General features: G+C 38.2%; 1 protein-coding gene across 1 annotated transcript in view; it reads left to right on the forward strand.

Moving 5' to 3' along the window:
- LOC107655613 (ankyrin repeat and BTB/POZ domain-containing protein BTBD11-A-like) overlaps positions 1–8,180 on the forward strand; it is a 140,829-nt gene that overhangs the window by 45,448 nt on the left and 87,201 nt on the right. The window lies entirely within an intron of this gene.

The raw sequence follows: 8,180 nt of genomic DNA on the forward strand, positions 1-8,180 counted from the left end.
GAGCTGATCTGTGCTGGTCGCTGAGGGAATACATCAACTTAGTGCTGTGGATCACCGGATCGGCTTTCACCATTTTCACCGCTCCTTCACCGGGACCGCCGTTCTCGTGCTGTGGATCGCCGGCACATTTTATGGAGGACTGTTTACTGATCCTGGGAGAGTAACATTAGACTAAAATGCCGGCAGTTCTGACTCACGTAAGTACGTTTTCATTTAAAGGATTTGCCACTGATGATTCAAACGCAAGTTTTGGGCAGTAGAGTAGCACTTGTTGTTTGTCATTTCTATGATCACAAATGCAGACAGGGTTTTATGTTTACGCGGCGCGATGCAACGCAACGCGTAAAAAGACAGTATAAGTCATTATAATCAGTAATTATGTCCCCACTGGATGCAACAAATGCCTCGTTTGTAATGGGTTTTAATGTTAATGTCTCGTCGCTCCGACCGGACACGGCATCAACAGTATGGTGAGGGGCATAACATTTCCGTCTCACACTTGAGGTATTCGGCCAATCACAACGCACTGGATAGCTGGCCAATCACAGCACACCTCGCTTTTTCAGACCGATGAGCTTTGTAAAAATCGACACGTTTCAAAAAGGCGGGGCATAGAGGAGAAACAATAATGTACAGTATGTGGAAAATAATGTGTTTTTTTTACTTTAAACCGCATAAAGAAATTTCATTATACACAAAATAATGTTCTTTTTAGCAGCATCATATGACCCCTTTAAGCCCTTTCAAGACACAAGCTTTTGAAATCTTGATGTCAAAATCCAGCATTTTTCCAAAAATCCCTGGCGCCTAAAGGGTTAATCAAGGCCGCATACTAGTCTGGACCATTTTGCCCTTCAGAATTTTAAATAAGTACCTAGTTGCCTGTATTAGCCAGGACGTGGTTATTAAGCTCATTTTTCTTCACATAAACTTCACGAATCAGCGACCTCTTATTGGCTTTCATAACAAAAGATGCATGCAGAAATACCTTAAGGGATTCCTAATGAAATTGCAATCACAGAGTTGCACTTTTGAATAAACTTATTATTATTTCTTTCCCAGGACAATTCTTCATGTTAAACAACCAAACCTCGTCCTTTTTACTTTTGAAAAAGAATGTGAGCAATGTTTCCTAATGCAAAACTAGAGTGTTCAGGGTGGTTGTGGTTTTTAGCATTTTGTCAAACAGTTTCTAGTGTATTCTCAGTGTTTTTTAATAAGTTTCTATACATTTTTTAGGGTGTTCTGTGAGGTTTTTAGAACACTGCTATGCCATTTCAAGAATTTATTTATTTATTTGTATTTCATGTCTAACACAAATTCACCAAAGCTGAAAAGGTAGGGTTAGTGTTTTGTGCAAATCTCTATTCCTAAGTATGAGCAATAAATATAATGTTTCCCTCACTACAAATGACGACGTGAACTAAAATGAGCATTCTGGGTTCAGATTAACACAGGGAGATGGAAATACTTTTATGATGCTGCACAGAAAAAACAAAGACTAAAAGAACCACAAGGAAAAAACTGAAAGAGCGGTAACACTGAAAGCTGTGAACAGAGAGTCTCACAGAATGTGGCTTGTCGATTGCTATAGCCTAGGATGCATTTCAGTGGTTGAGCTGTAACTGTTTCAGATCATTAGTCCTGTGGCACCTGGTTCTCGAAATGATCTTGCTAACTTTAGTACAGTGATTACTGATATCCAGGGATCTGTAAAACCGAGATCAGAGTAATTGCATTGTGTATTGAATGCCTGTAAGCCAGCCCTCGAGACTCAAACTAGGTTCATATTAACTCAGTAAAAAGGGAAGATGATATAATGCATGATATTACATAAATTCAATGATAATATATGGAATAACAGAGAGAGAATTTATTTTATTTTTATTTTATTTTATTATATTTTTTGGTTACACTTTATTTTAAGGTGTCCTTGTTACAGTGTAATTATACATTTAAGTACTAATTAATTAACTACATGTACGTACTACTGTATATGGTTAAGATTAGAGTTTGGCTTAGGGTTACTTGCATGTAATTAGAAATAATTAATTGTTATTATAATAGTAAATACATGTAACATGTGTAACAAGGACACCTTAAAATAAAGTGTTACCCATTTATTTTATTTTATTTTATTTATTTTTTATTTTATTTTATTTCAAGCATGTCCAGACAATAGTACAGTATTGACTTTGTGGTCCAGACGGGCACTAAAACATGGATGTCTGGTCTGGTCACCCTGTAGTCCAATATAACAGTCTAGATGGGCAGTCAAGGGCCACACTGATGCAACTCCCCTTAATTTACCCTCTTTTTGGGTCAATAACTGAGGCAACCTCCAGCACCTGCAGTGGAGTCAATACTGGTTAAGCACAGGGCCAAAGAGTGTTGAAACAGGAGAAACATCCCATAATTGGTGATAATTAGTATAGTTAGGAACAAGAAGTGCCCTTCTGAAACAAAGGCCCAGACCGCCAGTGCAGCTTCGAACAATTATTATCAGACTGTATGACAAGAGTGAAAAAGAGAAACTCAATAAGGCCATTACTTAACTAGACAGTAGTGCTTAACTAAGCGAAGGAGAAAAGAAACACAAAGATAGCAGTTGGTCCTCTGGTGTTTTATTGTCAGTGTTTTTAAGAGACTGTCTACATGCATTTATTCAGCTTTCACCGAGGTCACATATTTATGTGCATTAATTATGAAAATAATTAGTCTTTTAATGGCCCAGAGATTGCTTGGCCTTGAAATGATCTCTCCTGGAGGAGGAAAGACGCTCGCGTCATGTAAATGTTCCCATGTAAAACCCCTCATAAGGTTCCTTTATAATGTATTTCCGATGCATTATTCATGCGCGTGAGACCTTTTTTTAAAAAGGCTGATGACATGATAATAGCGTTTAATTGGTTAATGGAGGGAGTGAGATTCAGGTCATGTAATATTAAAAATGGAGAAGTTAAAGGATTTAATAGAACCCTTATGTATGCCTGGCCTTCGCTTTCTTGTGTTATCCATTAGAGAAAGAAGTACTGAGTCAACTTTGACGAAATGGACAAATTGAGGTGTGACGTCGGGTGAATGAATCACAGAAGCTTTCTGATTAGATTTAGTGGGTTAAGCCTGATTGCACTTACTTGATGTGCGGGTTGAAGTAGTGCAAATCAATGGTAACAGACGTCGGACACCTATTACAGACTTACGGGATTGTGTTAACACAGTGTACCGGTACATGGCGATCATTTCATGCTTTGAAAAGGGACGTGACCTCCAGTTATTGAACATTTATGGATCTGTTAATGTGAACTTGTGAAAAGGACACAGAAGATTGCTTTTCTCATGCTTGTGTCTCACTACTAGCACATGCTTTTATCCAAAGGGACTTCAAGTACATATATTACAGGGACATTTCATTCTTGACCAGTCTTGAGGTTTACATTTACATGAATGCATTTGGCAGACAATCAGGTTCTTTTTTTCTGTTAGCTGTGCATGAGAATCAACTTTTGAGTGTATGATGCATAGTTTGGTATAAATACATTAATGCTACTTCTGGACTTATGTGCCAGCTTAGTGAATAAAATTTCTAAATGCAATGTTAGTTTCTGCCTGTTTGGGTTTAAATTTCACAAACAATAGTCTGACCTTTGCTGTTCTTTAATCTGACATAAGTGTTGTGGCTAAATCAAATCAAAGACGTGTGGGTGCTCTACTAAAGTGACTGTCTAATAGTGATTAAAGTGTTTGTGCGATTTCTCCTCTGATCTTTCCAGATCTAAGATTTCTGTTCGTATGCTTGTAGAAGGTTGAGGCTGACAGTTTTGACTTCAGATCTTTTAACAACTTTTAGTTTGGTGGAAAATTACTGTGAGAAATGTATCCAAGATGCCAAAAAATATATATTTTTTCTCCTCTAGAACTGGATTTGATGATACATTTGTAATATATTACTTGAATTAAGCCTTCAAAACGTGAATAAAAACCTGATAAAAAATCATAAAGAAGAATTTTAAAACTCAACACAGTGCGCCATGCATAATTTAAAATACGGGTAAAACACCTGTGAAAAATCAATACGGAAAATTCCAACATTAAAACAGTACATGGGCCCTATTTTTACAGACTTTTCTTAGAGTTTACAGTGAAAGTCAGTTGTGTTGTTTTGGATGTCAATTACATTCATTGTTTGGACAAAAAAAGCAGAGATATGTTTTTCAAAATATCACTATGCAGGTTGTCCATCAAAACTCCTCATATTTAAAGAGCAGAATCCAGGGTAGATGTCTCTGTAACAGCACGTCACACTAAAGGTTTGACTTAAAGTATTCTCTTAGATGTTCAGCATGGGTAATATAATATAATATACTCCCAGAATTCGCACAGTTAAAGATGTAGGCGTCCGGAGAGCTTTTGACATCTCACCATAACATACTTCATTCCACCAAATGTAGCTGAACAAGTTTTCAAGTAACTGAAACCAGAAACCCACAGATGATTTATTCAGTACTATATCCTCTACCTGCCAACTCCCTTAGAAACAGGATCCTTCCTAAACAAACGAGGAAATGATTCTGTAAACACAGTTACATGACCCACGCTGTCCTCACTCTGGACACCAGAGAAGATCCTTCCAGTGATGCTTGATTCTGTGCGGTTTCCCTCACTGTCATTGTAATATTTCAGTGCGATCTCTCCAGTGTGTGGTTATGTAATTCACCCAATTTATATGGTCACACTTGTTGTACAGGCGTTTTTGAGGTGTGTTTTCATAATCGTATCCATTTCCGTTGTCCTTCAGTGACAAGAATGCTTATGTTATAATGTACATGTCATATGGTATAGGTTGTGATGGCATAGATGGTAAAGGTCATGCTGGTAACCCAAAGGCCATTTGTTCAAAGGACAATCTGTGAACTGTGAGCATTGCTGAGTTGTGCCCTTGAGCAAAAGTCTTATATTGTCCTGGTAGAAAGTGTCATGTAAGTCACTTTGGATAAATTGCGTCAGCTAGTAGAATGGAGTATCTAACGTTATCAGGTTATTACATTTAATGTGTTGCATTGAACTAAAGACAGGTAGATATATATTTTTTATTTGTAGGTTTTTTTTCAGTATATTTGGTCTTTTCAATTTAGTCAGTATTTCACAATCTGTCATTTTAGTCCATTAACTGGACTGAAATGTCATATAATTTTATGTTTATGTTATTTTATGTCATTTTGACCCAGAGAGCATTTTCTTTTTCATGAAAATGCTAGTTAATATTATCGCATTAGCTCAGATCAATGAGCTACGATCAGTCAGTTGCAAAATTAAATATAAGTGCTAACTGAAAGAAAACAAGTTGATTAAAAATTTTATACAATATTTGGTGATAAGATGGCTCAATGAGAGATTTACCAGCAATTTTTAAAAGCCTGATCAGTTTCCTCTAGGTAAAGGATTTTGAGCACAGCGCAAGGGTTCAGGCTGTGCATGTACAGTATATGCAGCTGTAAGGACTGTATTTATATGTACTCATGCCACAGACACTCAGGGCAAGGTCACACGCTCTTTTTTTGCACACTGAGAAGCATTATCTTAAATCGTTCACAGATCAACTCTATACACAGCCGAAACCTAGAGGGACAAACGTGGGGAAGAAGTTATTGGGTCATTCATCATGATGACTCAGATGCAAGGTGGCTCTTTAGCTTGAGGTATTGCAGTGAGCTGAGGACCTCGCTGTGCCCCTCACCGTGTTAGGAGCTAAATCGAGAGCTTCTCTCAGACAGGAGTCTCTCCTTTGAGAAACACATCAAGATCAGGGAAATCCAGTGTTTCTGACTTCTGTTCTTGCTGCTGCAGTCAATATATGTCCTATAACAGCGCCTGACAGCCTCCTCATCAGGCTTTAAAATGCTGCCCTCCTTTGAAATTGTTTTCTCTCCACCAGCTTTCCATCATCCTCTATTGTCACGTCTTATCCTTTTACTCTCAGTCAAGTGACCAGCTAGATAATCACACTCTATTGATTGATAGCAAGGCATCAGCTCTCCAGGTCAGCCATTTGAATGGACCCATAGCTCAATTATGACACACACTTTACACAGCAAAATCCCCAGAGTTAAATCAACTCTGCTCAGAGTACATATTGTCCCAATCTACAGAGTGTTAAAGTAACACTGAAGCAGAGTTACCACTGTTGAGGATTGTGTGGTAAGTTTTCATGTCTAAAAGCCTGAGCAGTAGTTGTTCATCTTCAACATTGTTAACAGCAGGTTTTCTTAACTAATGCTCAATCATTACTTAATTATTCGCTTAATTATCGCATTAACTGTGAAATAAAATGAAATCCCTTTTTAGAGACAAACTGCTCACAAACCTTGTTCTTTTTGGCTGTTTTCAGACTTTGAAGCCTTCCCTGCTGCTTGAGGTCTCTGTCAAACCAACTCGGATCTGGCCCGAAAGCTTAAAAAAAAGAGGGGGGCCCGGCCACCTCGGTCACTGTGTCCCCTCACCTCTGGTGCCATCTCCGTAGTGGGTGCCCTGATTTTAGTCGGTGAGGCAAGGTACTGCCCTGGGAAGGTCTCCCAGGCTGTTAAATACACAGATTAAAAGCGAAATCTTTTCATTTCGGTTCGTTCTTAGCAAAACAATTTTTTTTTTCGTTCAGGTTATGCAGAGCGAAATAAGAACGGTTCTGCATTTAGAAAGAATTCTTATTAACTTTGCTATTATTCTTGAATTTTCAAACTGCTAACACTTTGCACTTTGCAGTTTCGAATTATGCCTTTACTGTATGACCAAAAATTACGGAGTAGTCTATTTTATGTTTCAGCTGTTTAATCGCGCCGGCGCCTCACACGCACACTAAGCCTGCACACACAAAGCCTATTTTACCTAATAAGGCTAATAGTTTAGCTTCAGCTACATCACGAATATGGACACATTTGGATTTGTGCCTGAGAGAGGTAAGGCCAACTTTACCTTACTTTTCTTTATAAATTAATTTGTTTTGGCATGTTTATTGCTAAGCATATATAATTATATTCTGCAATTATATTTATCCATTAGAATGATATACTTTTAAATTCTTATTCTGTTCTGATACGGTTAAATTTAAAGGATTTGTTGTAAAGTGAGGGGAACTAAAATATCCTATAGTGTTCATAATGTTGGTACATTATAACATTATTAGGCCTGCCATTATTATTTCTGAAAATGCAACTTATACGAGACGTAACTTTTTTTTATTTTCCTCAAAAAAAATTTTTTTTTGTATTTTATTGTGTTTTTAAAAGCCTGCAGCAAACGAAAATATGCGATTAATCTGTTAAAATCTGTTACTGTGGGTTAACAAATTTACATTAGTAGGCTATTCTTATGCTTGGCTTCACAGATAGCAACAGAGTCTGGGCCAAATCTGGTTTACATTCACTTCTGGCTTTTTTGTCTTGATTGCAAATGTTTTTATTTATAACATCAATTACTAGGCCTACATTATTTTTTTCAGAAATGGAAGTAACTTAAAATGTTATTGTGTGTTTGTAATTTTAATTTCCCTTTCGAAAGGGAACGAGACGCTGCGTCCTCTAGAGGGCGCTAGGGGAACGCCTTCGGCGTTACCGGTGTCTGAAGCATGAATGAAAAAACGACAATGCCCTTGACATTGGCAGGCGGCAGCCTATGACGTAAACAATAAAGTGAGTGCGGGTATAAAAGCGCACCTGCGGAAAACGTCATCCTCTTCTTTGTCTTCAAGCCTTGTGTACGGAAGCACATACGTTTGACTCACGAGAGATAAGTATGCACTCACTGTTTGCATTCGCGGAACTACTAGAACAGAGGTCTGTATTTGAGTTTTTGTCAGCGTTTGCACGAGCGCGTTTGCCTCTCGAGGGAGTTGAACAAGCTTAATGCAATGCATTCGCGGCGGTTTCTGTTCTTGCCTGATTCTTGAGAGAATTTAGTGTTTGAACAGAGTGTGTTTGGCTCTCAACGGAGATTAGCCACGCTGCGAGATGTGATCGCGTTGAGAATGCCTGTATGCCTGATTCTCTTTGAACGAGGGATAAGGATGCGCTCACTGTTTGCATTCACAGAACTACTAGAGCAGAGGTCTGTACTCGAGTGTTTGTAAGCGTTTGCACGAGCGCGTTCGCCTCTCGAGGGAGTTGAACAAGCTTAATGCGATGCAT

The sequence above is a fragment of the Sinocyclocheilus anshuiensis genome, unplaced genomic scaffold (assembly GCF_001515605.1).
Source record: "Sinocyclocheilus anshuiensis isolate Anshui unplaced genomic scaffold, SAMN03320099.WGS_v1.1 scaffold916, whole genome shotgun sequence".
Lineage (NCBI taxonomy): Eukaryota > Metazoa > Chordata > Actinopteri > Cypriniformes > Cyprinidae > Sinocyclocheilus > Sinocyclocheilus anshuiensis.